We start from the raw sequence: 23,026 nt of genomic DNA on the forward strand, positions 1-23,026 counted from the left end.
AAGAAAAAATACAAAGAATAATACTTACCAGCTCTCTAAACGATCTCCATAAGGCCTACATGCAGAGATGTAACACCGCATGTCCTACAGGCAGTTTACAAGGTAAAGACCTTTTATATAACAGAGGCAAAGCCAAGTGACCGCAACACCAACATGCAGATATGTTTCTCTTGATTGACAGTTTTACAAAAAGAAGCTTGGTCTCCACAAAAAGCCTCTCTGCCCCCCTCTCAAGTATAACATGTATCATTCCCTCCAGGAAATACACCGGACCACGGTTCTTCAATTACAGATGACTTTATTTCTCCTCCCTATCACCGTCATAAATCGCCATAAGCCACTGTTGAACTGTTCAAATAAAAATTTGTACAGAATAAAGACACATTCTCATCACACACAGACTGCAAATCCGTATGCGTGATGCAATACAAACATGTAAACAAACATACCTCTCTGGCTGCACAAAACTGAGAGGGAATGAGTCCACTTGAAAACATAAATCTTCAACAGGCAATGCAATGTCACTCTTCTTAAACTTAAGAACCTCTAAGCGGAGTTTTGTATTCTGCTACTTCATGTGTTTACATGCCCCGCTTCCTGGCGTATTGTAACAAAAATTGTAACAAAAAATGTCCCATGCGCAACACGGAATGTAAGTTAAGCTCCTACACAATGGTGTTACACAAATCAGTACCAAGAAAAATAAATCATACAAAAATAAAATATCTAACAAAACATGAACAATGACATAGATAATATTTATGGAAGTTAAACTCCCACGAAATCATGATTATTGTGATTTCACTTTGCAATTTCACTTCCATTTCACACCTTTGTTTCAATTTCACATAATGAACTTCATAATTATGAACCAAGTATGACATTTATTCTGCTTCAAGCAGTAGAACAGTTTTTTGCTCAGGCCTATCAAGATAGACTGACTTAGTGGTTCGTTTTCCTTTATTGTCTAAGGCAGAGTCACTAACTAACATTTTTACTTTTCTGACCCTTCCATCAGCACTGGGATACACCCCTGTTACTCTTGCCAGTCTCCATTGATTTTGGGGAGAACCGTCCTCACAAATGATGACAATGTCATTAACCATCATATTTCTATTATCAGTTTGCCATATTTGTCTTTGCTGAAGATTAAGAGGGTACTCCTTCTTCCACCTTGTCCAGAATTAATTTGACAAGAACTGCACCTGATGCCATCTCTTGCGTAGGTATAGATCCTGACTCACAAATTGACCAGGAGGCGATATTATGCTTGATTTCATCGTGAGGATGTGGTTGGGGGTTAGAGGTTCAAGGCTTGTTGGATCATTTAAGTGCTCTGTCGTCAGTGGCCTGCTGTTTATAACAGCCATCACTTCATACAAAAAAGTTCTAAGTGAGGCGCTGTCAAGTCTTTTAGCAGACTGATCAAAATTGCTGTTAGAACACTTCTGATCGTCGTTATTTGTCTTTCCCATACCCCTCCCATGTGGCTTGATGATGTGGTGTTCATTATGAACTCACATCCATGTTTCTTCAAATGTTCGTGATTCAGGTCCTTCATTGCAGTCATGAACTCCTGCTGCCTTTGCACCAGCAAAACTGATCGCATCTCAGCTGTCTCACATTTCCACATATTGCAATGAATGCACACAATGCATTGATGAAAGTGTCTGTAGTGAGATCAAACATTTCTATATGTATGGCTCGAGAACACATACATGTGAAAAGAAGACCATACCTCTTCAGTTCCTTTCTTGCTTCCTTCACATAAAATAGTCCAAAGCAATCTATGCCACAATATGTGAATGGAGGTGTCATTTCCATTCTGTCCTCTGGCAAATAAGCCATCTTTGGGTCTTGTGCACTCCCTCTGTACTTTCTGCACATTGTGCATTTGTAGATGTATGAGGCGACTGAGCTGCTGCAGCCTACAACCCATATTCCATTGGATCGCAGCTCATTTACAGTTATGCCTCTTCCTTGATGATGCACCTTCTGGTGGTAGTGCTTGATAAGTAGAGAAGACACATGACTTGCCTTTGGTAGAATGGCAGGATGCTTGACATATGGGTGAAGGCTAGATCTCATCAGACGTCCTTCCACCCTGAGCACACCATACTTAGTTTGGACTTAGTTTGTATAACTTGTTTGCCTTGTCTTTAGGTCTTCCTTCCTTGCATTGCTCCATACTCTTGATTTCACCACTGAATGCTTCTACTTGGACCAGTTCGATTATGAAAAGCTCTGCTTCCTGTCTTTCCTCAACACTTGTGGCTTCAGTTATTTTGGGTTTAAGACCCTTGATTTGCTTAGCATCATGCTTGAGGCGTGCAATGGCTTTGACTGCTCTTTTCCAGTCGGAAAACTTTGACAGGCGGTCTAGCAATGTCCTGTCTTCCTTTACCTCAGTGCTGAGCACCTGGATCTTTCGCAACTCTGGATCGTTGTCACTGACTTCTCCCACCTTAACATCTCCTAAGAGTAGCTCCTCTTTCCACAGAAAATCTGGGCCAGTGAACCAATTTGAACTGACAAGCTGATCTGCCACTAGACCTCTCAAAGCATGATCCGCAGGATTATCTTCAGACCTTCCATACTGCCATTGCTCGGGATCTGTAGTGGACTTAATTCTTTGGATTCTGTTCACCACAAACACATGAAAGCACCTGGCATCACTGTTAATATATCCAAGAATGACCTTCAAGTCTGTCCAAAAATATTCCTTGAGACTATCTATTTTGAGCTAATTTCTGAGCATAACATTTGTTCTTGCTGCTAGCACTGCTGCAGATAACTCAAGGTGTGGTACTGTAGTTACCTTGGTAGGGGCAACACAAGCTTCCCCCATGACTAGTAAGCAATGGACTTCTCCATTGGTGTTGACTGTCCTGAGCTACAGTGGATATCACTCCTCTTCTTGTCAGTGGGCATTGCTTGACAGTAACTCTGAATTGAAAGTCATCAGAGAACACACACCATTGAGCACAGAGAGCTCTTTCCATCAGCAGCTCTCCCAAAGCCATACCAGGTCTTTAACACTTTATGCACCACACTCTTCCTTTGGTATTGATTTCAATACATTGTTGTTGTTGGAAATTAACTTATGTAGTCTCAGCTTGCCTGTACCACAGAGCTGTCTGGCTTCCTTGATGAGTTGGATCACCTCAGCAACAAGTCCATTGTCAACATAAAAATTATCCTGTATGAATTTGACAGTGTCTTGCCTAACTTGATCTTGACCTTCAGTGGTTAGATGTTGAAGGTCAAAGTTGGCACAGCCAGGTGAGGAGGCTGCCCCAAGATGGACCTTCATCTGAAAAACTGATGGCGGAGAATCAAGATCACTGTTCTCCCACCACAAGAACCTCAAGTAGTCTTGGTCTTCAGGCCAGACATGGAACTGATGAAACATTCATTCCACATCACACATAACAGCGACTGGGCCCTTGCAGAACTTGCAAAGAACTCCCACCGAGCTGTTTCTAAGTTCTGGTCCAGTAAGAAGGTGATCATTTAACAAGGTATCTTGGAACCTTGCTGAACAATAAAAGACAATGTGTATCTTCCCAGGCTTTTGAGGGTGGTATACCCCGTGGTGGGGAATATACCAGACTGGGTGATTGTTAAAGAGGACCTATTATGCTCATTTCAGCTCTAAATTTTTAGTTTTGGACTCCACTAGAGTAGCTTGGCATGATTCAAAGTTCAAAAAACTCCTTATTTATCTTATACTGGCCCTTTATACACCCCCTCAATGTACACAGTTTCTCTTACACTCTGTTTTAACTCCTGTCTCCCGATGAGCCCACTCTGTTCTGATTGGCCAGCTTTACACATCAGAGTTGTGTAACTTTACCGTCAATGCAAACCAAACATTTCCCGCTCTACTGCTTCAAAGTAAAAGGTTTTAAATGAATAACTAACGGGAGACTTTTATTGTGAGGAATTTAAAGGAAGTAAAAATGTGTTCTTCACTGAATTAGTGGAGCTTTGTTAGCGGTACTAAAAGCCGGTCGAAAAAACAACATATGGAGCTATTTGGAGCTGTTTGTTCAGCGGATCAGTTAGAAGTAACGCAGGGAGGACTAGTACAAGCAGAAACAGCCACAGTGAGATGTTTTATGAAGAGCTGCAGAGAACCAGCTCACCTCCAACTAGGTAAACTACTTATTTTTCTTTGCTGTGCTGTGTACTGGCATTGTGGCTTGGCATAAAAACTCCTGGAGCGGAGCACCGAACGCTGTGCACGTAGCAAACATCCATATAAAGAAATCCGTCACGAACTGACGTCAGCTCCGGCTGAAAGTAGAAAAAACCTTGAAAACGTAGTGTTCAGAGCAGTCTGAAGCTGCTGCTTCTTGCTCACAGGGATTACTGCTACATACATTTACCTTGTTATTTGACATGTCGGCCACTTTTAACATGAACATCTGACATTGTGACATTATATATACACATCTGAAAATAAGGAGAAGATAATACCTCCCCTTTAAGTTCTTCTGGAACTTTCTCTGCATCACCATGTGTGATGATGTCTTCCATGAAGTTCATATAATCTGAGCAATATTGCTGGTCTCTCCTGAGCTTTCGTTCCAAGCACTTCAAACGTTGAACAGCACATGACATGTTATTGGGTAGATTTGGTTTATCTTGTTTGAAAGGTAATGGCATTTCATAATGACCGTCTTGTTTGTGTGTGATTCCATCTTTCAGCTTGGTCAAGAAGGGGAGATCTTCCTGAGAGACAGTTGCCTCCTTTCCAACTCGCTCACTGAAATCGGATTCTGACACCTTGATTACATCATCTGGACTGATCATTTGCCTTACAATGATGCGATGACCAATTGCATCACTTTCACGCTCACTTGGGTCGCCATAACTCACTATGCTCCAACCTAGATTGGTTTTCTGTGCAAATGGTTGGTTTTCCTCCCCTATTACAACTTCTCTAGGTATTAGAGCTTGTGGGCAATTTTAGCCAACCAGCAGCCCAATTTCACATTCCATTTGTGGGGCAATGTGTTCTGCAAGATGCCCCAAATAAGGCCATGTCGTGGCGGTCTCCGGAGCTGGGAATTGTGTCTGATTAGCACAGATAAATTCACGTGTATAAGCAATCAGCACTGTGATCTTCTTAGAGGAGAATAGCCCTCTTATTTGTAGGTTTTTGAATCTTTAACAAGGTACAATTGTCCTTTTTAACAACACTGTAGATAGCTTCAGTTTCACTTGCTCTGTTTTGTATCTAGAACATCTGCTACTTCTTCAAGAATGAATGAATGTCACACCATCCGCTTACTGCAGCTCTTGGATTGATGGCCAGGACTCAAACAGCCAAAGCACAATTTCTTAGCTTGAAAAAATTTTACTCTGTCAGTGACTGGCTTTTGAATGAATGAATGAATCTGCGCCACTTATATAAACCGTGTCCTGCTTTCTTACAAAACACACATGTGACTATGTTCCCTTCACTGGCGTTAGTTGTGAAGATCATGGCACCTACAGTTCTGTTCTTGGAGGCCACTATGTTTTGGTTCTTGACCCTTGCCTTATCAGGTTCACTTTGCTGTAACGCATGGTAAGCTGTTATGGGATTACATGCACTACCAGCCTCTAGGGGTGCGCAAAAACATTGATTCACATAAGAATCACAATTCTATCTCTGCCAGTTCAGAATCAATTCTGAAATTCCAAGAATCAATTCACATTTTTCAGTCTTACCACAACGCTGTTTTCCATTTTTTCCTGACATGAATTAGCTCGCTAAATCCCATAGATGGTGCCATGACGCCACCCCAGACCCAAATCTGGGGGCAAGAAGGAAGTGAAGTGTGTGTCATGGAGAGGCCACAAGCAATGGAGTACCTGACAGAAAAACAAATACAACCTGGTCCATCGGCTATGAAGGCAATCATTTGGACATATTTTGGATTTTCTTATCTCGAAGGGAAGAAGGAGCTTGACAAGACTAATGCCATTATCAGGCGCTGCAACGCACTTCCGCAGGTTTGTGCCATTATGGGCCTATTTATCTGTAACCGCTGTGAAACAGTCAGAAAATAAGGTTTTATTGATCTGATTCACCAGCTTCCTCACTAACGTTACCAGCGCTCCCTATCTTCATTCACTCTCTAGCTCGCTCAACCACTGCTTCTCTCTCTCGTCTGTTTGAAATGAGTCGGGAAGCCGTCAGCAAAGCCTAACTTTACTTTTAACGTTATCAAATGAAGAGAAATGTCCTCCCCTCCTCCTAGTAATGTTTTTTTCACATGGCAGGGTTGTACAGCGTTACAGGTTGCGTTTCTCCAAACGTTTATTCTGGTTCAACTTTCTTGCCCCTGCACCCCCCCCCGCCTGCCCGCAGCCTAAACGCACAAGGCACAGCAGGTCTGCTGCCAGCTGGTTATCCGAGGACGGGAATGAGAAATTAATTTTCTCTCAATGAAAAACGTAGTCTCCTTGAAGCTTATGACAAACTGCCAAAAACGAGCCAACAAGATGCTGCAGCGAAACAAGCATTTAAACAGCTGTTCTGTATTTTGAAACAGTCAATAAAATTCAGTAAATAGTGAAGCTGCCCATTTAATTAGTTTATATTCATGTTGTAAATATACAAATATCAATTAGATGGTAATCTGCATGAGAAATTAAGAAAAAGAAACAAAATTGGTTAGCCTGTAATAATCACTCGCTAATAGTGATCAATTTTCTTGTATGCACTTTGCAGCTAAATGTAGCAGGCAGCTATTGTTTGTTTGATTTTGTGAATTGAAGGAGGAATTTAAGTTATTTGAGGTGTTACACTTAGCAGTTTATCTTTGCAATCATTTTTATTTTTGTATTAAGTATTCATTTTATCCTTTGTCTCAAGGCCGCTTTGGTTTCCTACTGACTAAGTGGACTAAAGGAACATAAATCTTACTCAGGTTGACATTGAGTAGCAAATGTTTACATTTGATTCAGTGCAATCTTTTTTATTTGAGACCTGTAAAAGTGTCTACTGCAGGCAAATGGAAAGAGTAACTCAAAACATCAATCTAGAATCAAATCTATGAATGTATTGAATTGAGAACTGATTTTGAATCGCAAATCAAATCAATGTTGAATTGTGAATCGATTATGAATCGAATCGTGACCCCAAGAAATCGAATCGAATCGTTAGATGTCCTGAATCGTGCACCCCCACTAGCCTCCATTGTTAGGAATGTCACAAAATAATTGAAACTTGGGAAATGTGTTCCAGTTGATACAGTTGACACTTCGGTTCCATCTGGAACATAACCAGTCAGGTAGTTTGGCAGTGAGTTTCTGATTCTTTATTCCATCATTGAGAACATTTAGACTCTCATTGTGAGCCATGGCAGATTCACAACTACGTAAAAAGTCTACAAACTTTCTTAACTAAGCACTCTCTTGAGGCTATTTTTGGCCAAGCATGTAATTTGTCTCTGAAGGCTTTGGCAATTACAAAAGGCTCGCCCTATTGTTCATTGAGCAGGTCCCATGATGCACAATATGAATCTTCTGAATCAGTCAGAAAATGTCCTTCTAAGGCCTCTTTAGCTGCTCTTCCAACATATTTCTGAAGGAAGAATATTTTCTCTGTAGTTGGAATATTTTTCCTCTCAATTAATGTGTGAGAGGATGAGTTCCAGTGATTAAACTTGAGTGGATCCCATTAAAGATTGTAGGCTCTGGAATAGGTAGTCTATTTGCTGATAGAGCCTCAGCCAAAGTTTTCACAAGCTCTCCTGAGTCATCTTGAAGCACTTTTCCTTGAGACACATCTCTTAGTGTTGGCGTGTGCTGATACACAGGCCTCACTTGATTGGTTGCTTGTGCAAGGCAGTAAAGGTTCTGCGGTTTCAGTTCATGCTCTGGATAGAACTCATTTTCATCATCATTTCTAGAAGCCTTGCTCTGGCAGCATTCAGCCTTTTCAGCTCCTTCAAATGCTCAAGTTCTCTCTTTAAGTGTTCTACAGACCTTTTTTGCAGCATTTTCTTCTTGCTGCTTCCTTAAAAGAGCAGCCTCTTGTTTCTCCTTTTCTATCTTACGTTCAGTCTCTTCCTTTTCTGCTTGTAGATGGTGAGTTAACGCAGCTGCTTCTTGGTCTGCAACTATCAGCTTATCCTCAGCTTCAAGTCTTTCCAGTTTCTCTTGGTGGTATTCTTGCTTAGCCATAATCTTCAATACAGTTTGTGTGGCTGCATACTCAGCCTCAGCTTCTCGTTTTTTGACTGAGGATACATTAGAGCGACTGAAATTAGCCTTAGAGCACTTAGAGGCTGGACGTAAAGCACTGGAGACTGAAGATGTGAATACAGAACAGGCATCAGGCCAAATCATATCCACCACTGTATTACATTGTTGTGCATTCTGCACAACAGTCCTGGTAATTGATGTACATTTGTCCAGTTTGCAGCACATTTCGTGAGCTGGACTGTCAATCCTTCAATATTCATATTCATTTTATTACAGATTTTTTAGCTACCTTAGTTAAGGCTTCCAGCGATCATAAATACTGCCAAAGTGAAGTAGTACCCCCTTGTTTTCTCTTTCTGAAATTCCTTTCCCTTTTCTTTTAATGTGCGGGCTCTTTCACTTCCACAGGGCTCTTCAGACTGTACCTCTTGTTGTGCCTCACCAGGCTCATCTGTCTGTTCTGGCTCTGACACTTGTTCTGTGGCATTTACTTCATAATGATTCTCTTTGCTTGTTTGTGACATTTTGAATGATCAGAAAATTAACTGTATGCAGTTAACTTCTCTCATATAAGCAGTGTAGTTAACACCAAACACCTCACAAAGCACTTAAGAAAATCGACTAAACTAACTAGGTCACTGTGCTTCAACATCAACACTTAAAAGGAGCAAGAATTATAAATGCTTGAAAATATTTAATTACATTAGACACTTCAGTGAACTTGCATAGAAAATATTAGACCATGAATAGAAACCTTCCTTCAAATTTAACTTTCTTAAATATAGACAAAATATTTTCTTCCTTTCCAAAATAAATAATTTACCCCCTTTTTGTAAAGACAAAAGATCAATATAAACACAGTGCTAATAATAACTTACATCAATGCCATTTAATATCTTGTGAAACACTGTTATTGTTATCAGGCTACATAGTCCCTTGTAGTTTTCAATCCTTGTGTCACCTTTCAGAACACAACCTTTAGTGTCTGACTTATGGATGTTTCATGAAAAACTGATGAACTTGTGTCCTTAACGCTAAACAGTGGCTTATCTGATTTTCTGTCTTGACGAGCTGTCGGGAGCCTCCTTGTCGGTCACAAGCAGGTTAGAGGCAGTCCATACAGGTCCAAGTTTAACTATCACTCCCTCCAGGAAATACACGGGACCACAGTTCTTCAGTTACAGATGGCTTTATTTCTCCACCTCATCACTGTCATAAATTGCCATAAGCCACCGTCGAACTGTTCAAATAAACATTTGTACAGAATAAAGACACATTCTCATCACACACAGACTGCCAATCTGTATGCGTGATGCAACACAAACATGTAAACAAACATACCTCGCTGGCTGTACAAAACCGAGAGGGAGTGAGTCCACTTGACTGAATAAAAATCTTGAGAAACAAAATATAGTCTTTCACAAAGTATAGTTCTTGAAACCGAAATATAAATCTTCAACAGGCAATGCAATGTTGCTCTTCTTAAACTTAAGAACTTAAGCGGAGTTTTGCGTACTTCTCCTGTTTCATGTGTTTACATGCCCCGTTAAGTTCCTACAAAATGGTGTTACACAAATCAGTACCCAGAAAATAAATCATATAAAATGAAATATGTAACAAAACATCAACAATGACATAAATAATATTCATGGCAGTTAAAACATGCAATACAGAAGATGAAAGATGCATGTATTGCGAGTACACAGTGCTTTGATGAAATGCAGCTTAGTGACCACAGTCCAACTGACAATGTGACATGGGAGCAGTGGGAAAAGGAGGATGTTCTTGTTGGAGAGAAAACCTACAAAAATTGGGTTAAAAAAACTAAAAGGGGTGCTGAATGAAGTGTTCTAGAGGGGGCTGGAGGAGATTGCATGTCACCAGTTCAACTGGCTTCACCAGGTGCAGCAATTCAGCCACGTCAAAGAGAACCTTAAAAACAATGAGATGGTCTTGCACACTGACTTCTCAGAAAATTACGAGTGTAAACTTAACACTGAGATTCAGGCCTTTCACTTTGGTTGCAATAGGCAACAGGTAACAATACACACCAGAGTTGCCTACTCAGTCAGTAGCTCCCAGTGCTATGCCACAATTTCAAAGTCCTTACGACATGATGAATGCACAGTTTGGGCACACATAAAGCTAGTTATAGATGATTTCCAGAAAAGAAATGAACATGCAATCGACACCCTGTATGTCCTGAGTCGCAATCGAGCAAGCTTTCTCATGAGCAGTATTCCCTGTACATGGGGATTTAAGCGGGTCACGTGGAACTTTTTGGAGTGTTCTCATGGAAAGGGTGCACCTGATGGTGTTGGAGGAGTGTTGAAGCGTAAGGCAGACATGCATGTCCTTGGAGGCAATGACCTTCAAACCCCAAGAGATCTGTATGACTGTTAACAGAAAAGCTCTGAAAACATCACAATTGAGTGGATCAAAGAAGAAGAGATCTCTGCCATGGATGAAATGATCCCTCCTGTGTTGCGTCCAGTGACTTGAATCAGTGGTACACACCAAGTTCTGTCCTTTGCCCCAGGGAAAATATGTTACAGTGCTCTAAGCTGTTTCTGCAGGTACCCAGAGATCTGTACTTGCCACAAGCTGAAACAACTTGAGTTTGACTGTGTCTCTCCTGCTGAGGTGCCATGTGCTCAGGCAAGCCTTTGTAGCTCTCTCACTGGAGAACCCCAAGCCCAGTCAGAATATGCCACATCACGTGAACCCGACCCCAAGACAAGTTCAGATGAACAGGAAAAATACATGGAGGGACAGTTTGTTATTGTTACATATGATGACAAACCATATGTGGGACAGATCATGGGGATATATGGTGAGGAAAAGCTGCAGGTGAACTGTATGCAACAACTTGGAAACAAAAATACTTTTGTCTGGTCAAAAAACCAGAATGCATTTTTTATCATCACAATCAAATTGTCTGTGGAATATCAGAACCCAAGCCCTGCAGTCGGTTTGCAACGCTCCTGAAATACAAACACAAACACAAAAAGCTTGAGCTGACATCGCAAGAAAGATTTCATTAACTTGTGATATTTAGTTGTTGTTTAACTGCTTTACTTGAATGAACTTGTGCCCTGTATTAAATGAATGTTTTAAATGAATGTTTATGAAAGCAGAAATAACCTCACTGTTGAGCAACCTTGTTGATATGACTGATTTACTTACCAGCAGTTACTGTTACTCTGATCTACTTATCAGTAATCAATACTTACCTGACATATGAGTGATCAATACCTACCAATAGTTAATATTCAGGAGACTTAACTGTAAACACTACTTACCACACAATGCTATACAAGTGATACTGTTCTTTATTAGTGTGTTCCTCTCTAGAAATATGGTTCCACACTAGTCCTGTGTCCAATATCCAAGTGCTCTACAATGTTTAGTGGTACAATGTTCCACACTTAGGTGTGACTTTTCTTAAAGTGTTTTTGTTTGAATGATAAATGCATATAATACACGTTTTTGCACTGACAAATTGTGGTGTGGTGTGGTGTGGTTCATCCTATGGTGTGACACTGTATCATTTGGTGTGACATTCAAAATTGTGACAATAAAAAGGCTTTTTTAGTGATTAATCCTAAAAATCTCAATGGAAGACATGGAAAACAGTATCAGCAAGAGTTACAAGCATTTTGTTATATTTATAACAGGGTTTATAAGAATTAATCTAAAATATACTGAAAGACTGAGGACAGATATCTTACTCTGTGCAATGATTAAGAAAAATAATACAAAATGTAATGAATTTGCACAAGGAAATGCTGGCTCTCAAGATAGTTAAGATAAAAAAAAATATAAAGTGAGTTACTTAAGAAAGAGCATACACAATTTTCATTTTATATACAATAATTTTCACGTCACACCATATGACAATTTTAGGCACTAATACAAATTGGTGAATAAATCCAGATCCAATACAAAATCTAAAAGACAACTCATATTTTTAGAAATCTAAGAGTCAGTGCAAAACAACTCAATAATTTTAATGCCTAATATTTGAAGTTAAAAAAAAAACTTTTCAGCCTTATATGTAATATAAATATTCACACTGCACTTGGCCTAGGATAGCCCTGGGCTAAGAATATGCAGTGTGAAAAGCCCTGTAGAGTGGCTACAAATTCATACTGTTGAACCTGTGCCAGTGCCAGTATATGGCTACTGTAAGGAATTATAGATTTAATTACAAGATTTATAGCATAGACTGCTGCAGGTTATTCTTTAGCCAGACTATTTGTGTAGTTGTCCCTAATGTATGAAGGAGTTTTCTACTTCATTGAACTGACCATTAATATGTTAATGTTTGGTGCTAGCATCACCGGCGTGGTGACGTGGCTGCTTTCAGCTGATCTTCTGCTAGTCCACAGTGGTCTGCGGCACTGGGTCATTAACATGACATAATCTATCTTCTGTGGAAAGTCTTAACAACCACAGCTAAAACTGCAGTTCAGTGTTGTGTTACTACTCACCTGAAGTCAAACACGAGTAAAGAAACCATAGATGGGACTGTTTAACTGTTTCCACTATGCCATATTTCAGTATCCTAATATAATATCTAACCCTCCTGATTTAGAAAAGCTTGCACATTTTGTCATCTGAGTATCATCATAACCTCTAAGTATTGAATTATCATGTATCAAATCAAATTACGTTTATAGGTCACTTCACTGAATACACAATTATAAAGGCAGGTGAAAGTTTTGGGTAACTCCATATCTGTATAGGACACGGACATTACCCAATACACTCTAGTCTAAAAATGTAATAGGTCTGATTTAATACAGGGTTAGACTGTTGAAGCAGTGCAGTGTATGAGGTTAACACAAGCTCCACTATTTTTCTGTTGCACTGCCCTCCTCCCTGCAGACAGAGATGTTTCACCTGAACATCACAGTGAAGGACCATTTGGTGTCACAGCTTTGGATCAGCAGTCTGCCACAGTGTTTCCAGAAGTGCTCACTGGGTCACAGCACAAGCTGGATGTTAGATACACAGCGGATTCTGTACCCACTGGATCAATGGACAACCACCAGACTCAGGACTTTTTGTCTCTCTCAGTCACACTGACACTATATTGAATCTTGTATATTATTTTATCTCATACAGTTTTTTATATTTTTATATGATCTATAATTACCTTGTTTTATTTTTCTTATCGTATTTTGCTTGTAGTCCCTGTAATTGCTGCTGTGGCACCTGAATTTCCCCTTGGGGATCAATAAAGTGTAATCTTATCTTAACCAGTAAAGATGAACAGACTTTACATGACTGTACAACAACAGTACACATTTGTTGTGCTTTATGTTATTTGCTTCTACTTTGGCAGATCTGCTGAAATTAGAAAGATATTAGAAGATTAGAAAGATATGACAGCTCATTTGGCTGCCAATTTACAGCCACAGGTTTTTTGTTAACTGCTATTACTGTAATTCAGTTATGATTATGTAGAGTTAGTCATTTCTTCTGTTGTTTTTGTAAAAATCTAACTGTTAATTTGTTGAGGCAGCAAAATTATTTGTATTTGAATAAAAGTGGAAATAGGTATACGTAACAGTATAAGCAGTGATATTGTGGCAGTTGTTGAAATAAGAGACGACCAGCTTCTCTTTCTGACTACACTTCTGTGTGCAATTTCTACACAAAAACATAACATGGCGGTGATACAACTTCCGCTTAAAAACGAGCTGGCCCTGCTGTTGTGATGGCTGCCCACAGATGCCTTGAAGTGTGCGAGTACACATCACACAACCTTCCATGCACCCACTACCAACAGGAACAGGTGAATTATGTCCATATAGTGTCCAATACAATATTATAACACTCATTAAAACAATCTTATAAAACTTGTAAAAAAGAGGTGGTGGTGTGCTCGAAGACTGTCTTGATCATATAAAACTCAAAAAAAACTCTTATAAAACTGCTGAACAAGCGGCAGAAGATTGAGCCAAAAATGAAGGAAAAAAAGCACGGCATGAATAAAATGTAAGCTTACCTAAATCTTTAAAAAAAAAGGATGCTAAATTTACAGGCAGTGGAAACTAAACCAGATGTTAAAAGAAACAAAAATAATAATCAAGAGAATGATTTTTCATTTGATCTTAATCATTGCCAGAAAGAACCCAAACAGAAAAGAAGTCCAAATGTTTCTCTCAGGAATATATCTCGCAATATTATAGTATAGTATATTGATCTGAGACAAAAATAGATTGTGGAAATATCACCGACAAGCATCAACTAATACACAAATACTACAGGAGAGGCCAATTAATTAATCAATTTGCTGACTGATTAACTTAGAACCGGAGAGTAGTTTGTCAAAGAAAAGGTCCATTCTGGCCTGTTGGACTCTGCAAGGCTGAATTACCGTGGCTTAGCTGGATCTTGGACATACCCTGGTTCTGCTTGCAATAATCTGGACAATACATCCACAGTTTCACAATAGACAAACACCATAGTCACGTCGCTCAACTTTCAATATCAAAGTCTCACAAGCAAGCTGTGAGGATTTTTCTGAGCTTTTTTTCTTTAGAATTATAAATGCAAGAGGACCAGGTGGGGGAGCACTTTAGTGTATTCAACTGACTAGCCATCACTCATCACTGTGATCAATTTAAAAAACAGTGAATGATGGGGCTTAATAATTCTACAATAATGCCGTGAATTTATGTTACAGGAAGACTCCAGCTCCAACATTTTTATATCAACGTGCTCAGGAGAGTTTAACTGAGCTAAAACAACATTCAAGGCAATAAAAAAGTCCACCATATTCCACATTGCAGCAATGAGGTGCATCAGCAACCAATTCACAGACATGACTGAATTTCCATCATAAAAAAAAAGTCAATCTTTAACTATGTGTAGTTAACCTTGTGCCATGGAGTGTCAAAGAGTTGGCAGGTTTTTCTTTCAATCAGATTCAATAACAAGTGATTATACTTATTAACAAAGCTTGCGCTATGGAGAAGGAACCGATAGGAGAATTTACCTGGTGCAGGCTTTGCTTGAAATAATAACCTGCAGACACATGGCACTTCAGTGTCTGCTCCTGGTATTAGTTTTGTACTGGTGACCTCTTGTTAAACTTATGCACAGAACAGGATAAATGAGTTTGGATTATGCCTCATCAGTCCTAAATGTATTGTTACAACAATCATTAGCACATCATCATTAGCAAATCATTAGCACTCTACATAAGCAACACATTAACAGTGCTTTGCAAACAATATATTTTTTAGTATCCTCAGTAACACCCAAAGGAAACTATAACAAGCACCTGGAATGTTAAGAACCACAATCAATTTCAAAAACAGAAACACCTCTTCTATGTGTCAAAGCCAATGGTCTTGCTGACACATTGCTAAAAACTATACCAAATCATTTGTTCCGTCTCTGCAATTTAATGGCCAACATTGTAATAGTAACTGTACATGTAGCCAAGTTCATGTTAATGTACTGAGTGAAAATGAACATGTAGCACTGCTACATAAAGAGGACAAATAACAGTCCTTGCAACTGTCCCTTGAGTAGCTAGATAAACCCAAATCCAGTGTTGGCTGCACAAATAGCTGCTTCAAGAGCTTGTTTGAAGTCCTTGTAGGCTGTATGATGTCCAGGAATTTGTAGGAACTTGAGGAGGTCTTTCAAGTTCTCCGAACTGGCTATGGAAAATTTAAAAAGAGACAACATTTCAACATATTAAAAGAAAGCGTGTTTTTTACTAAAATCCAATTTGGTCTGTACTTTGTACAAATCTCAATTATTTTAATCACACTACAGCCAACCAACAACATGGGAAAAGTACTACACACACACAAAACATAGCTTACATCAGTTCCAGAAAAGCCAATTCAATTTAAAAAGAGACCTTTGCCATTAACTACCACATTTTAGGGCCACAGTCGATGAATAAAAGTATTGACGCTGACAGTTATGATAATGCACCTAACCTATGACCTCTGCCAACGAGGTTATGGTGCAATTTGCTTGTCTCTGTTTGTCAGCAGGATTGTGCAAAAACTACTAGGCTAATTTTCATGAAAGTGGGTGAAAGGGTGTAGCATGGGTCAAGGGAGAACCCATTACATTTAGGAGCAGATCCGGATCAGGAATCACCAACCGAGTGTTGGTGATTTACAGTTACACCGTTTATCACAGCCAGAAACTATAAAATAGTTAGTTGGATTTTCAAATTTCCAATGGCCCTTGCAATGAACAGTGTCAGGAAAAATGACCAAATCTAGGCTTTGTGGTTGCGGTTGGAAATTTGCATATTATAGAGTGGACTATTGGACTCTGAGTGCCTTTCAGTTGTGAACAGTTTTGAGAAAAGTTTTATAAATTCTTCAGAATAGTTCATATGTCTTTTTTTGTGCTTTGAGCACAATAAAGAAAACTGCTAATCATTGAGTACCATTGCCAAACAATGGTAAATACCTTTCTAGTCTTCTGACCACTTAAAGTGCTTTTACACTACAAGCCACATTCACTTATTCACACACATTCATATGCAGATGGCAGGGGCAGCCATACAAGGTGCCAGCCTGCACATCAGTAGAATCTAATCACTCACACACACATTCACAGGGAGCAAATTGGGGTTCAGTATCTTGCCCAAGGACGCTTCAACATGCGGACTGGAGGAGCCAGGAATCAAACCACCAATCTTTCGATTGGTGAACGACCCGCTATTCCTCCAGAGCCACAGCCGCCTCAATACAGTGGCAAACACTGTATTGAGCTGATGGAAAACATATTTATGACAGATTGATTTAACCTCTGCAAATCACACCAAAACTATTTGGATGGATAGATGGCGATCTGTGTTAAAACATGGCATGGCATAAAACATGTCACTTTACATTTTTAAATAGGAACATTCAGGGTCATTTGAACCAGTATGGAAGCAGGCCTACTTCTTACATGACATGTTATGAAACTCACCATTTTCCACATACTGCCGGAAAAATGCGAGAGCAGAGCACTGCTTTTCAATGTTGCACTCCTGCTCACGGTCAGAGGAATCATTTGAAAGCAAAATGATTCTTTCAAGAATCATCTGCATAAATACAAAGATAGAGACAAAAATATCAGAATGGATGGCATGTAAACTCTGAAATAACTCACTGACTATATCTTAGGTGATACTACCAAACATTGTAAAGAATAGGATAGGATTAATAATGTAGCTTGTGGACATTGTACCTCGAGTATGCCCACCAAGCTCGAGGAACGGGGGAAAAAAATGGAAACAGTCTCTGGTCTGTCCTTGAGGAGTTGCATAACTCCCCTGTCTTTAAGGCCTTTTTTCAGCTGCTTGATCTGACGAATCCTTCGAGTGATTACCTGAAAATGATGATCCATATCCAACTATCGGTAAAACATAGTTTAACATGTAAAAATTAAATCAAACATATAGTTTTATAATTTTTTTTTGGATTAGCAATAAAACCATTTACTTTGGAAAAACTATTAAATGATCTGCACAAGCTTGTCACTGCAAATGTAAATTTTTCCACAATAACAACTGGAGTTCTAGTTGCTGCACAGCAATGGGATAGGGATGGGCAAATTGAGATGTTGTGGAAGAAGAAGATGAATTGGAAAAATGAGGAAATGAAAACAAGAGGAAGGAGATTTCTCTATAGCCAATACTAGAATAGGCAAAGGAAATGTGTGTTCAAAATGTCTTCAGAGTTGGATTCTTTGGAGCTTCAGTATAGTATATGCAATAGGATATAACAGCAATAGCAAGAGGAGAATGAGGAGAAGAAGAATATAGCCCTACGCAAAAAGAGACTTTTTCAAGACCTTTTGTCAAAACAGGCACAAAACAAATGGACTATGTAGTATTTATTACTGTACATTATAGATGTAATATAGTCATTAAGTTTCGTACCCAGTTTAAGGCCCCAATCAAATGGAGCACTTTTTGCAAGTTGCAAAACGGGAGGCGCACCACACAGCCTTTTTTGTTGAAGCCTACAATGTAAAACAAGAGCAGCTTGCAGCGTCTTTTTTTTTTTTTACTGTTGCTAGGCAAATCACCCATCCTTAACCTAATTGTTATTTTGCTGTTAAGTAAACTCACCGATCTGTACATTTAATTTTTTAAATAGTTAACTAGTTAGTAGCTAGTTACCTTACCTAGTGAATAAACATCTGCATTAAAAGATGGACAGGTGGAGGGCACTTGCTCTGGCTCTGATGAGGGTTAGAGGCTGTTCCCAAATAGTATGTTGGACACAGGGAAATGGTGATCTGTGTGGGTACATGACACCCTCTTAAAGAGGAGAAATCAGCTGCATTTAATTTTTTGGAATGAATAACTTTGAAACATTATAGGTCATTTGTATTTGAAGAGGCCACTTACTGACCCCTGTAATAAAGTAGTAACCCCCCCCCCCCCCCTTTCATTTCACTTTACCACTGGCATTAACACAGGTTTTTTTGTGTATTAGATGCACTGATTTGGCCCTTTTTTAAGAATCTCAGAACTAATAACATGATGTAGTACTGCATTGTGGTAGAGCAGGACCACAGGCTCAAGTTACTTAAGGATCTTAGGAAGTAACAATCCCACATGTCCGTTGTCAGTGACTTTGTGGCAACAGGGTGAACAATTACTCCTCACTGAGATAAATTAAAGATATTGCCCATTCCTTGCTTAGAATTCCTATGTTACATTTTCTAAATTTCTCCTGAGTCGAGACTTCTTGTGTTGAGTTTTTAGGTTCAGGGTTATCATAGAGAACTCTCAGAATGTTTTTGAATACGCCCTCCAAAATATACAGCAAAGTATTACATAGTATGAGATAGTACAAGTAATAGCCTTTCAAACACAGAAAATGGACTGGCCTGGTTGATGTTATTTTTCTTGTAGAAAACCACAACCACACGCTCTTTCTCCTCAGGGCTTGCATGTCCATTACAGCTTTCATGCTCTTGAATGTTTCAGTAAATGTCTTCTGTAGATCCCAGCTGCCCTTTCTGGATCCTTTGCAGCTTTCCATTCTAAAAATGATATTTGAAAGGAAAAAACAGACAAATATGAAAGACCAGTTACTGGATCATGATCTAAAAGGTGTCACATGCCATAAATGATCCTTAGTTTTCTAGGGTAACCACATATATATTATAAGGTTACTGTTAGTTCTTACATTTTTAGAGTTGGCTTTAGCCCCTTCTGCTACAGAACATACATTTTACTTTTATTGTAAATCTAATTATTATTATATGGGGGGTTGGGAAGTGCCAAGTTATCTATATTGTGTTATGTTATATGAAAATTCATGATTATGTCCTAGATGTCAAGGTCCTAATCAAATGCTGCTAAAGTCTTAAGTTGCTTCTCAGAGGAACGTCAATTTGAGACACTATGCATATTTACAACACCTCAGATTGTAGCTGTGTATGTTAAATACACGTGAATACCAAAAAGTCCTGAATTAATCAGTTATTAATCAATGTGATTCTTCCAATATTATGAAATGCTGTTTGTGTAATTTCTCTGTATTGTTTTATGTATTTGTAATATATATGGTGCAACTTGCAGAAAACTGTTGTCATGAAAAGATAATTCATAATTCTTTTAGAACCACAGAGACGTTAAGAGTGACGTGCTTGGTGCACTGTCTCGCTAAGTACTGTTTTGGGAAAAGCTTTTAGAAATTAAAGAATTTTCAAAGAATTGCTCTTAGACAATGCTGTTAACCTGTAAGATCAGTCACTGTCAAGAAACAAGGCCCATGTTTACACCAGTGTTTCCCCTATATTCATTCAGCAGCGGTGCACCGCCGCTGCAAAATTATGAGCACTGCTGCTAAAATTTGAGACGATCATTAATATCAACAGGCTACTAATGATTTTCACTCGTACACTGTGTGAGCACAACAACACCATGTGGATTTTTTTAGTCATCCTCCCTCTCTTCGTTCTTCAAAGGACATCTATGTGAAAGGTACAAGAGTCGTGTAACTCTGTTAAGGAATAAGGCAGTGCGTGTGTGTATGTGTGTGTAAATGTGCATCTGTAGTTGCGCAAGCACAGAGAGCGAGTGGCTGAAACATGACGTAAACATGTGCGGAGCAGAGGAAAAGTTTAGCAGTAAGTTGTCAATCTGGCAGTAAATGTACAATACAGACTACAGTTTGTCAGTTTAAAAAGTGCTGCGGCTCCTCAAGACAAAGAAAATACTCATCTATTGAAGGGGGTTAGCCCCGAAGTTAGCAACAACACACGCTCTTTAACAGAGAACGGAGAAATGTCTGGCTGATGAGTCTGTCTTGAGTTTTCCATGCCTGTTTCACTCACCTGTGTTCAGCTGTAATCAGACCTTATGTATTTGTAGTCCAGTTTTCAGTTCAGTCTTTGTTGAGTTGTCTGCGGTTATGGTTAATGGTCCCTGTTCCTGTGTCTCAGTGTTTCATGTTTATCATTAAATATTCTGCATCTGATCCTGCCTGCCTGCCATGTCCTGCATTTGGGTCCACCTGTTCCACTCACTACCTGACACTGACTTCACAACACTTATGATCCTGTGAATTCAAATTAGCCTGACATGGTTTGAAAGATACTGTGTGCAGCTAACTAGGAGACTGGGGTACACCACCCCATTAATCTGTATTAATCATGGAGTGGATAAGTAGCTCTAAAGTGTAGTATAGCAAAGCTAATGCTAACCATTTCATGTAAGTGAATGAAAGATGCTAAAACAATTAGAGCCATACTCCGGGAGGTATAGTTAAATAAAAACACAGATTTTGGTGGTCTAACCTAGTTTGTTAGTTAGTGGATTATCAAGCTTTCTAACAAAGTAGGGTCCATTTGATAGATTTGGTAGTTAATAGCAAAATGTTTAAGCTATGCTAACTGTTTCATTTATGTGAATGGAGAATGCCAAAACCATTAGTGCCATGCTCCGGGAGTTTGGGATAGTGGTGGACCACCTGCACGGAGAAATCCCCAGCACTGCAAAAATTATTAACAGAAAGAGGTAGGAAGGTTATGAGCAGTGAATTATATTTGCTATTTAACTAAAGATTTCCTGATGGACTTTCCTGGTGGCTTTATTCCAACAACAACATGTTGAGTAATAAATCAATGCTTAAAACTTCAACAATGCTGAAAGACACAAAACCAAAACTTTAATCAAATCTCTCCTAAACATGTTAGATACTTAAGCTTAAAAGTGGCTTATTAAACTTACCTGGGAATACTATTTTGCGCTCCCCCATTCCAGCAGCTGTGAGCTCCTCTTTATAAGATAATGAGGGCACTTGGCAGTCCTTTCTGCTACTCATACAGAAAAACTTGTGTGTGTATGTGGAGGTGCATGATGCTTTGGTTAACCACGGAGGTGCTGTCCTCTTTTTGGCTGCAGGTCGGCCATCTCTGTATGGTGTAAAGACTATGGACACCTCTTCTAGGTTATGATGCACAACAAAGACACACAGTTAATGTATATTTGGTTATATAGTTAGTTATCATTTGATCACAATAATGTTTTTTGTGTTTAGACACCATCTTATTCAAATTTCAACTAATCAGTCCCCCCTTATTAGTGTTCTGACAATATTCAATGAAGTACTGTACCAGTACTGAGGTACTGTACCTACAGTGAACAGATGTCCTGTTTTGTCTGGGATTGTCCCGGTTTCAAGCTGGGTGTCCCGAGTCTCAAACAAATATCTGTAAAACTCTAAAATGTCCCGGCTTTCAACATTCACTACCAAATTGTCCCAGTTTTCACCACAATTAAAATAATAATTATAATACTATAATATGAATAATTATTATATTTATTTTCAGCACTTACATAGACATTTATCATGTGCTGTCCCACTCAGTATTACCTAACTCAATATAAAAACATAAACAATGCACCACATGTCTGAATTCAACACTGATTTGTCTGTATTTATGTCAATCAATGTATCGTTGTCAAGGCTGTTGCTATGACGCTTGCGGCTCTTTCTGACAGAACCTGTCAAGTATGCTAAGGGTTAGCTGTCATGCTGAAGAGAGAGTCTTTTCTAAAAAGCTCCAGGAGGCTTAGAACAACTAATCAAACTAACTGGTGCTGTTAACAACCTAAAATTTCAACACAAATGTGGACGCCAGAGCACGGTGTGATTCCTCTTCCAGTTTGGGCACAGTCAGCTCCCCCTGCTGTCCATAAGGTGCCTCTGTGCCTCAGCTATTTCAGACCCTCCCACCAGCCTTTTGGCCATGCCTCCTCATTTACATACAGCTTGAAAAGTGTCAAATGGAAAATGCCAAATGGAAAATGGAAAAGATGAAATTTAAAATGGAGAGTGGAGATGATAAAATTTAAAATGTCAAATAGTTAAGTGCAAATGTAAAAAAATAAATAAATAAAATATTTTTTTTCTATTTAAGCTTTTAATTTAAGTATTTCCAATTAAGCTTTTCAATTTCCCATTTTAAGTTTCATATTTGATGTTTCCCTTCTCTTATTTCCATTGCTGTTTTCAACTTCATCTTTACAGTTTAAGCTTTCAGTTTGAGCATTTCAATTTAAGCTTTTTGTAGCCAGGTATAGTCATGTTGTTGTTGAACTCCTTTTTTGGTCACGTACAGTAATTTGGCTCACGTGGTGTTGGTGGCGGTTGCAATCAGCATATCACCTGTTCACCTGTTATTTTTTGTGAATGGATAGAGAGGGGGTAAAAGAGGGGAGGCCTTACTTTTGCTGACCGCTGTTCATAGTTGATCTTTAACATATGCCTTCTGGATGCTTTCATCACACTAATAAAACTACAAACGCAGTCTTGTGAAT

General features: G+C 39.1%; 2 long non-coding RNA genes across 2 annotated transcripts; both read right to left on the reverse strand.

Annotated features, from left to right (window-relative positions):
• Positions 1-12,566: 12,566 nt before the first annotated feature.
• LOC137175941 (uncharacterized) lies at positions 12,567-18,215 on the reverse strand. The gene is made up of 3 exons (XR_010925755.1): positions 17,431-18,215; positions 17,170-17,284; positions 12,567-15,887 (listed from the first exon to the last, which is right to left on the reverse strand). It is a non-coding gene; the product is annotated as an uncharacterized lncRNA (long non-coding RNA).
• A 704-nt stretch (positions 18,216-18,919) lies between these two features.
• On the reverse strand, positions 18,920-21,697 carry LOC137175942 (uncharacterized). The gene is made up of 3 exons (XR_010925756.1): positions 21,434-21,697; positions 21,131-21,195; positions 18,920-19,239 (listed from the first exon to the last, which is right to left on the reverse strand). It is a non-coding gene; the product is annotated as an uncharacterized lncRNA (long non-coding RNA).
• Between the last annotated feature and the right edge of the window lie 1,329 nt (positions 21,698-23,026).

The sequence above is a fragment of the Thunnus thynnus genome, chromosome 23 (genome assembly GCF_963924715.1).
Source record: "Thunnus thynnus chromosome 23, fThuThy2.1, whole genome shotgun sequence".
In the NCBI taxonomy this organism is placed as follows: Eukaryota; Metazoa; Chordata; class Actinopteri; order Scombriformes; family Scombridae; genus Thunnus; species Thunnus thynnus.